At 44.0% G+C, this 10,049-nt stretch overlaps 1 non-coding gene across 1 annotated transcript; it reads left to right on the top strand.

The window, feature by feature from the left end:
• Positions 1–2,795: 2,795 nt before the first annotated feature.
• Positions 2,796–2,867, top strand: TRNAR-UCU (transfer RNA arginine (anticodon UCU)). The gene has a single exon. It is a non-coding gene; the product is annotated as a tRNA-Arg (tRNA).
• The last annotated feature ends 7,182 nt before the right edge of the window (positions 2,868–10,049 follow it).

Raw genomic sequence — 10,049 nt, 5'->3', positions numbered from 1 at the left:
TCCAGGACAGAGATGTCTCGTGCCTTCATTAGCGTGGGGGAGGGGAGGAGGGTCAAGAGACTGAAAAAAGAGGAGACGCTGAGGAATGCCAATAACTTTTCCTTTGTTTCATATTTGGTTTAAAGTTTACTTACCGCATCTGTATAACGAAGTGATTTTTAAAATTTTTCTTTGAATGTTTTATTTTCTACCTTATCTAAGGTCACTTAATATTGGCCAGGGTGTTGGGAAATGGGTTAATGCTCTCCATAGCCTATCCAATCAAGAATTCTGGTGGATTGAGCCTGCAAGTGATTTCTTCTAATCTACTGTCCATTGTATCTTGGCTTTATTAGTCCTTAAATCATAGCTAAAGTACCTCAGGTAAGGCTGTGTTTGTTCCTCTTCTCTTCCTGCCTCCCTCATTTCAATGAAGTTATGTAACTTTACAAAAGAAAGAAGCAAACAATAAACTATTTTCCTCCCCTGTATTCCCTCCTCTTCTTTTCAATGAAACTTTATTCATGTTATTCTGTGTGGACATAACTATTCTGTGTCCTGCCCTCCCCCTTATTATTATTTCTAAGCTTGATTACCTACTTTGACTTAGTGCACATGCCTGTCACATCTGATGTTTGTGGCTGGGCTCTCCAGCAATGGGATCATAGCATAATTTCCTCAGCCATCTCCTGGGTGTTGGGTGTCTGGACTCTTTCTTATCTGAATCTCGGGATCTCAGCAGTGTGTCTGTGCTCCCCTGGGTTCAGGCCTCCCCGCATGTGGCCCCAGTGGGGGCTCATGTAGTTGTAACACATAGGTACTAATTAATTTTGCTGCCTGTTGGCTTATTTCCCTGGGAGTATATTCATAAAAGAAAAATTACTGGCACTAAAGCTAAGAGGGATCTGTTAAACCTATTGCCCGAGGACAATCCAGAATACTTGAACCAGTCCACAGCTGGTTCATTTAAGGATAGGATCATAATAGATCATGTGAAGATCCAGGAAGACTTGTCTTTCATCAAGCTCCAACAAGGCCTTTCTGATATACTCCAGAGAATTGCTTTTTGAACCTTGTTGTAAAGGTCTTACATTAACATTTTTTTGCTTTTCAACTAAAATTTTAGCTGCTTGGCAGACTTTCAGGTTCTTTTTGTTTGTGTGTTTGATGGACTAACTTCTCTTGTGATGAATAGGGCCATTCAAATCACTGAAATCTTTTGTGTGATTTTTTGACTGGTGAATCCATTTTATCCTTTGGCTGGTTTTTAACATTAATTTTTTTACGCAAATTTGAAAAAAATTTAAAAAATAGGAGTAGAAAAATGAAGCCTTATGTACCTATCACCCAGTTTCAACAACCATTAACTAACTTTCTGCTGTTCTTTCTTATCTTTCTCCCTACATCCTTATTTCCTCCCCCATTGTGGTATTTAATACAAATTCCAGGCATCGTATGATCGCAACCATAAATACTTCAGTGTGCATCATATTTTGTTAAATGATCATAGTGTTGGCAACAAAGCAAATGTGGTAAAATGTTAATAATAAGTAAGTCTAGGTAGAAGTAAGTTTGAAATGATTTCTAAATAAAAAGTAAAAAAAAAAAAAAAGAGCAAACAAAAAATATGACCATAGTATCATCACATTTGATAATCCAAGAAACAGATTTTTCTTGTTTTACTATAAGTCACACTCCTGGAAAAAACCCAGAAAAAATATTAAAAAGGAAATAAGAATCACTCATAATTCTAACCCAGACATAATCACTATTAAATGATTATGTATCTTTCTCCAGGCTATTCAACAAACACAGACAGACACACAAACTTCTGCATATCATTTAAAAAGTCCAATAGTGCTAATGACCTTATAATCAAATTCCCATCCTCCCACCCCTCCAGTCCCACCCCCTGCAGTGCTTGCCCCTGCTTGCTCTCTCTTACCTTCCAGCAGCCTCTCTTTCATGGCAAAATGCCGGCTGCAGTTCTGTCTTCAGCACAGTACCTTTCTGTTCTATCTACCACAGCTGTTAAGATGAAAGGGAATCAAATTTTGCTTATTTTTTCTCAGCAGAGTGTGTTTTTCATTTTGTGTTTAACCTTTATTTATTTTTTTTAAAGATTTAATTTTATTTATTTTTGGCTGTGTTGGGTCTTTGTTGCTGCACGCAGGCTTTCTCTAGCTGAGGTGGGCGGGGACTACTCTGTTGCGGTGCGTGGGCTTCTCATTGTGCTGGCTTCTCTTGTTGTGGAGCATGGGCTCTAGGCGTGAGGGCTTCAGTAGTTGTGGCACATGGGCTTAGCTGCTCCGCGGCATGTGGGGTCTTCCCGGACCAGGGATGGAACCTGTGTCCCCTGCATTGGCAGGCAGGTTCTTATCCACTGTGCCACCAGGGAAGTCCCTGTGTTTGATCTTAAACATGCTTTGTTTGTGGGCAGTGGATACTGCAGACTGGCTCATTCATCATCCACCTTCTTCCAGCACATTTTCCTGTACTCCACAGGCTGGACAGCAAAGGCCACTTTTCCAGACTCTCCTGTACATAGAGTTCTGCACGTGACTGATGGGAGTCTTGGAAAGTTGATATTAATGGGGCCAAGCACAATGGCAGAGGACTTTGGTTCCTCCAGCTGCAATGAAGGTTCTAGTGTCTGGTTCTGTGGGTCACAGGTGCTGAGTGCAAGGCATGGGAGGTAGTAAGGTTTTTGCCGAAATGACCCCATGGAGGAATTAAGCATTTCTTCTGGTTGTATTGTTCCTGATTGTGTAGCATCCAGACTTGGATCATTAGAAGTTTATAAGCTTCCTGGGAATTCCCTAGCAGTCCAGTGGTTAGGACTCTGTGCTTCTACTGCAGGGGCCCGGGTTCGATCCCTGGTTGGGGAACTAAGATCCTGCAAGCCACATGGCACAGGCAAAAAAAAAAAAAAAGTTTATAAGTTTTCTTATACCCTATAACAAATCCCCTTCTGCTTAAAGTAGCTAGAGTGGATTCCATTGTCTCTAACTAAGAAACTTGATAGATGAAACCATTGAATTCCATGGTACTTCTTTTTTTTTTTTTTTGAGTATTCAAAAGCAAACCCTCTTAACTTCAGTCACTTGTAGTGTTAATGATTTTCCATAGCTTTCCCATGTTCCTGAAAGTGACTTTACATCAATTATTTTATTTGGAAAGTAACAATAATTGGTAATTATGACAGGTAATATTATATCCACTTTATATAAGAAACGGAGAGAAAGAAAGATTAAGCAGCTCATCCAAGGACATACAGTCTATCTGCTATGCTGCTTAGAATCCCACTCCTGGTTTTACACTATTCCATATAGTGGAATAAATAAAACATGAGTAAATAAAACAAAAAATATTTCTGTAGAAGTCCTGGGACCAATTAGAGCTCTAGCAAAACTTTATAGGCGTGGCCACTGACCTAGTAGGGTGATTCTTATTTAATATGGTATGCTCATCTGTTTGAAACTTCATTACATGGTATAAGTATTGTTACTCCAGCTTTCTTTCAATTTCCACTTGCATGGAATACCTTTTTCCATGAAATCTCTGCTTATAATTTGAATATTTTCAGAGATAGAAACAAAACATTTAAAGAAAATCGGGAAGTTTTGAGCAATAACCACATCTTTGGGCTGATGTCAAGGAGAACAGCCACATTCTTCAAAAAACATTTCCTGATGCTTTTGTCAGGAATCAAATCCTGTACCAACCCTGAGAATTATTCTCTGGCTTTGATCTCTTACCTATTTTCACTATACTCTCAGGCATTTGCCCTCCATGCCCTGGGAACTCAGTCCTAGAGTTAATTGCGTATATTAGTTCTAGCCTCCTACCCTAGCTAGTTACTCAGACAGCCAGTATCCAGATTTCAGAGGGAGGCAGCTTGTGATATACTTCTATTTCTATTCCCTTCCTCCAATCCAGCTCTTACTATATAAACAGGTACCCCTACCTCCACTCCAAACTCCCTCCACTCCAGTGTGGGACTTGGGGGAGGGAGGGATGTGGTGGTCATTCCAACAGAAAAGAAGGTGCTCTTAGCCCCACTTGATGCTTGGGTCACAGTTGTCCCTCCAGTTCCTAGATGCACTTTCATGATGGTTCTTCCCAGTTTCCTGCCCCTACTTGGCCTTCTTTGAGTAGTTCACTTCTCATACCACCGGTTGAGCAGTTCCCATCAAGGCTAAAATTCTCCGTATCCTCGGAATGTACCTTTATTTCCATGGCTGGTCTTACCCTGTATGTATATCTCTGATCCCTACCTCTCTTTCTTTCTTCCTTTCTTCCTTCCTTCCTTCCTTTCTTTCTTTATTTTGGCTGTGTTAGGTCTTCGTTGCTGTGCGCGGGCTCTCTCTAGTTGCGGTAAGCGGGGCCTACACTTAGTTGCGGTGCGCAGGCTTCTCATTGCGGTGGCTTCTCTTATTGTGGAGCATGGGCTCTAGGTGCATGGGCTTCAGTAGTTGTGCCTCGCGAGCTCAGTAGTTGTGGTTCGTGGGCTCCAGAGCACAGGCTCAGTAGTTGTGGCTTACGGGCTTAGTTGCTCCGTGGTATGTGGGATCTTCCCGGCCCAGGGCTCGAACCCATGTCCCCTGCATTGACAGGCAGGTTCTTTACCACTGCACCACCAGGGAAGCTGCTACCTCACTTCTTGCATAACAGCAAAATTCATTCAAAGTTCTCATCCACGGACACCTAAATGTCCATCGACAGATGAATGTATAAAGAAGATGTGACACATATATACAATGCAATATTACTCAGCCATAAAAAGGAACAAAATTGAGTTATGTGTAATGAAGTGGATGGACCTAGAGTCTGTCATACAGAGTGAAGTAAAAGTCAGAGAAAAACAAAGACCTTATGCTAACGCATATATATGGAATCTAAAAAAGCAGTACTGATGAACCTAGCTGCAGGGCAGGAATAAAGACACAGACGTAGAGAACGCACTTGAGGACATGGGTGTGGGGGGAAGGGGAAGCTGGGATGAAGTGAGAGTAGCACGGACATATATACACTACCAAATGTAAAATGGAAGGCTAGTGGAAGCTGCTGCATAGCACAGGAAGATCAGCTCCGATGCTTTGTGATGACCTAGAGGGGTGGGATAAGGAGGGTGGGAGGGAGGCTCAAAAGGGAGGGGATATGGGGATATATATACACATATAGCTGATTCACTTTGCTGTACAGCAGAAACTAACACAATATTGTAAAGCAATTATAGTCCAATAAAGATATATATATAGATATATAGATATAAGTTCTTGACCAATCCCTAGTATTTTTCCATGATTAGTGACAGGAAATACAGGGTCTCCTAGAGACGAGTGATCTCACTATAACAACTCCTTTCCACTTACCCAAATTCCGCCCAACTTTGGGAGATGCCTTTGTCTCCAGCGGACTCCTGAAATGACTAGCCAGGCTCGGAGCAATGCAGGCCACCTCCTCCAGTGATTAACCAGCACCCCTTACTGATGTTCCCTTGCTCTTCCAGCGCTAATGAGTTCAAATGCAGAAGATGAGCAGAGGGAAGTTCTGGCTCCATGCAGAGCCAGCCCACAGATTATATGGCTTTAGCCAGGCCAAGAGGAGAAATAATATTGTCCTGAAATGCAACTTTTTGAGACAGAGGTAGGGCAGGCCTAATTTCCCCCAAATTGAAACTAACGCAATTCAACACCGTTTTGATGATCATAGGGACTTTCAGGGTAGAATGTTATATGGTGATCATTACCCCTAAGTTCCAATGTAAATTCTTAGAATCTGCTAAGAAACTCATTTGAGTGAAAATCCTTCATAACTATATAATTCATTTTTATTTTCAAAAGAAAGATTGTCTCCCATTGCCAAGGGACTCTAAAGAATCTTTCCAAAAACTTTTAAAAAAATATTTATTTAATTTATTTATTTGGCTGTGTTGAGTCTTCATTGCGGCATGTGGGATCTTCCTTGCGGCATGTGGGATCTTTTGTTGCAGTGTGGACTTCTCTCTAGTTGTGGCGTGCGGGTCTTTTTCCTCTTCTCTAGTTGTTGTGTACGCTCTGTAGTTTGTGGCAAGCAGGCTCTCTAGTTGAGGCGCACGAGCTTAGTAGATGTGGCACGCGGGCTTAGTTGCCCTGTGGCATGTGGGCTCTTAGTTCCCCGAAGAGGGATTGAACCCTCATCCCCTGCATCGGAAGGCAGATTCCTAACCACTGGACCACCAGGGAAGTCCCTCCAAAAACTTCTGACTTCTTTTATATAAGAGAAAAACAAACTGCTTTTTTGAAGCTATTATTTTTCAGGTTTCTGCTACTAACAGAAAATAGATTGGGAGAACATAGCCATTCGTTGTCTAAAACCAAAGCCCAGAAAGACTCGGAACACAAGGTTTATACTTCCCCAAGCAGATAGGAGGAAGGGAACTGTGGAGGAGAGAGAGGGAGCTAGCTGGGGGGGGGGAGAGAACTACAGCGGGAGCAGGTGTTGCTCTCTGAGAAAGGCTGTGGCCTCAGGAAAGGAGATGACAGTAAAAATGCTATATATATTAGTTTCCTGTTGCTCCTGTAAAAAATCACCACAAACTTAGTGGCTCAAAACAACATCTATTTCTTAGGTTTTATTTATTTATGTATCTAGGTTTATTACAGTTCTGGAGATCAGAAGTCCAAAAGAGGTCTCACCGGGCTAAAACCAGCAGGGCTGGTTCCTTCTGGAAGCTGTGGGGGAGAGCCGGTTTTCTGGCCTTTTCCAGCTTCTAGAAGCCACCTGCATTCCTTGGCTTATGGCTCCCTTCCATATTCAAAGGCAGCAATAGTCAGTGGAGTCTTTCTTACATGGTATCACTCGGACGCCGCTGCTTCTGCTTCCCCCTTTTATGGAGATGTAGTTACATTGGGCCTGCCTGGATAATTCAAAATAATCTCCCTATCTCAAGGCCAGCTGATTAGCAACCTTAATTCAATCTGCAACCTTAATTCACCTCGCCATGTAACTTAACACAACCATAGATAGGTTCTAGGGATTAGGGCGTGGGCATCTTTGGGGGGGCCATTGTTCACCCTTCCACAAAGGCTTGTATAGGTTTGGCGATAAGTGCCCTGTTCCTCCTCTGGCGCTTTGGAAGCTTGTTAGCCTCTGTGACTTCTCCATACCGTCATGGGGGGGCCCCCGTCAAGCAGACATGGCAGTGGAGGGGCCAGGAGGGAGGGGCCTGAGAGCTGCCTGGTCATTCCCAGGCCCCAGGGCTGTCTCATTAGAGATCTGGCAGGCCCGGCAGGGGCCTCGTAGTTGGGACAAAGTGATGCAGCAGTGAAAATCACTGTGGATCCCATGACTCGGGATACACAGGGATGAGATGCCTCAGAGGATGCCAGTGTGGAGGCATAACAATTACTGAGGGTCAGATAAGAATGTTCTCAGAGATGTCAACAGGAGCTGCAGATGTTTGGGGAACACCACCTCCTTACGCTACAAAAACCTTCCTGTAAGCGGGAAGGAAGAAACCTCTGAACAGATCCCCAGAAATCTAAATTGGTTCAGAAAGCTCTGAAGTTACTGAGAAAAAACCCAGCTTGACTAAGATGAAGTTTCTGTCATTAGGCTGAATGGGAATTTGAGAAAGAAACTAGGCTGTTACAGAAAAATAATGAGGGTTCATATCTGACACCCCTGGTTGTGTGCTGAGAGTTGTGCCTGCTACGTATGACTGAGAACAGTGATGCCGTCTCCCTTTCTGACAAGGACGTGGGGAGAGATGACTTCATCTGCAAGCACTTGGTGAAGTGAGGCTCATTGCAAATGGTGTGTGTTTTCCCCGACGAGCCTCTTCCTGCAGCTCTGCCACGAGGGGGAGCTGTTTGTCGGACCTGGGACGTGTGAGCTTGAGTGTGTGGCACTCTGCATAGCAAAGTAGCTGTTTGCACACAGCTGTTTTGACCAATAAAACAAAAACCCAGCCATCAAATTTTCAGCCATTTCTTAAAAAGTCCAAGTAAAATGTTAAATATAAATCTTCACTCAGCTCTGGGCCTTGCTCAGAGGCGTAACCGGGGTGGGGGCGGCAGGCTGGGCCTGGCTTCAGGGAGCAGGTGCCTCACCAGGTCTTCCCGTGTGACACCTTCTCCGTGTCTCACAGCGGTGCTCCCACATGGTGCCCTCTGATGCCTTTTCATCCAGATGGACAACCATCATTTCCACAAGTCACTTTAAAAATCGTGGAAAGGTGGCCCTTTGGAGAAAAATGGTCAGAGGAAGAAGTCATGAGGACCCCACAGATTTGATTGCTCTACCTGACCTTGGCCTAAGGGCAGCATTTAGAGTGATCTGGGAAATTAATGCCAGAGTGGAATGGTCTCCCCTTGGTGCTAGAGATCTGGGTTCTGGCACCAGAGGTGGAGGTAGCATGGGGCGCTTGGGGGAGTGACCTTCTGGCTTCACCATGAGCGGTGTCGCTCAGGACCCCTTGAACTGGGCCCTAGAGTTCTTGGGCTTATTATGGAGAAAGTTATTGTGCTCAGTGAGCTTGTTGTTAAAATCTGAATGGTAAATAAATGTGTTGTTTTGTATTTTAAACACGTGAAAAAATTTACAATATCAGGAATAATATTAACTAATATTTATTGACTGCTTACTATGGGCTAGGCACCATGCTAAAGTACTTTACATGCATTTATCTCATTTAATCCACATAAGAGCTCTGAGGGAAAAGAATGATTATTACCCCCATTTTAGACACAAAGAAGCCGGGGCTGAGTGAGGTCAAGGTTCCCTGCCTACGGTCACGCAACTTGTCAGTGACCAACCCAGTGCTTGAACCCAGGTCTCTCTAGCTCCAGAGCCTGACCGTTCAGCAGCATGCCGTTCAACGTTCAATCCTGTAACTACCTGTGGGCAGACTCCCACTGCTGGAGGGAACGTAGGTACAGCATTTGGGGGGTAGAGTGCCAGGATAATTCCCCATGAGAGCTCTCTCAGAATCACATTTTCTTACCCCAGCAACTGGTAGGAGGCCAGTGACTGGGAGCTTATTCTTCACAGGGGAAGGCATGGATTTGGCTTCAGGAAGACTTTGCGGCAGGGAAGCGGGGAGTTTCTGGACCCCTGGGGCCCTGAAAGGACTCACATAGGCCTTAGCTCATGGGGGTGCAGGTGGTGGGATGGGCAAGGAAAATGGAGCTCAATAATACTGCCTTATATAAACCAGACTGGGGCACTTTTTCCCAGTTTATATTGTCCACGGACTATTACGACAGAAGTATTTTCTTAAGGATAAAGCTACATATGGCAATATTAATTACAGATACAGATCATTGGATTCATGCAGTCCCTTCCCAACAATCTGAGGTGATTCTTGTGATCATGGAATCTAAACATGACATCACTAACACATTCTGGACCAAACCAGATGTCCTGGTACAGGAGGGATGCTAACCTTCTCAGTGTCACATGATAGCAGCAGCAAGTAAGAGTCTAAATATTTTACGGTTTTCATAAATAGGAGGGGACACATTCACCTTACAGTTTTGGACATTTCAAGTTCTTTCCATCATCACGGTGTTGGGCAGTGCTGGTGACATTCTGTCTTTCAGACTCAACTCTAGTGGTGGTCAAATCTGATGTTCTGTCACTCTGCACACTTTTGTCTCTGGACCAGGCTGTCTGCAAAGTTCAGGGCAAACATTTCAGTATTAAAACCAAAAACCAGAACCCATAAAACAGGGGGAGTAGGTGGGTAGTTTAAAGCCTTGGTTTCATCTCCAGGCTGTTGAGTGGGATAGAACAGAGGAGGAGAACAGAGGCAGGGACATGAACAGCGAACCTGACTACGGGGATCTCAGCGCTCTGACAAATCCAACCACAGAAGCACACAGCTCTCCTCTTTTTAATTTTAAAGGGAACATTAGTCAATTCACTGTCGTTTGTGGCAGTGCAACTAAGTTCCACGCATTTGGGGTGTCTTATTCCTCCTTCCTGGAGGAAAGGAGTCTGGGGCGATTCCTCATCCCTGTCGGAGACCGTGATCCCAGGAAACCTCTCTGGAATTCCCCCTGGACTGGCCTTCTCCTTCCGTT

This window comes from Globicephala melas, chromosome 4 (assembly GCF_963455315.2).
Source record: "Globicephala melas chromosome 4, mGloMel1.2, whole genome shotgun sequence".
Lineage (NCBI taxonomy): Eukaryota > Metazoa > Chordata > Mammalia > Artiodactyla > Delphinidae > Globicephala > Globicephala melas.
This window is presented reverse-complemented; position numbering and strand designations above follow the sequence as displayed.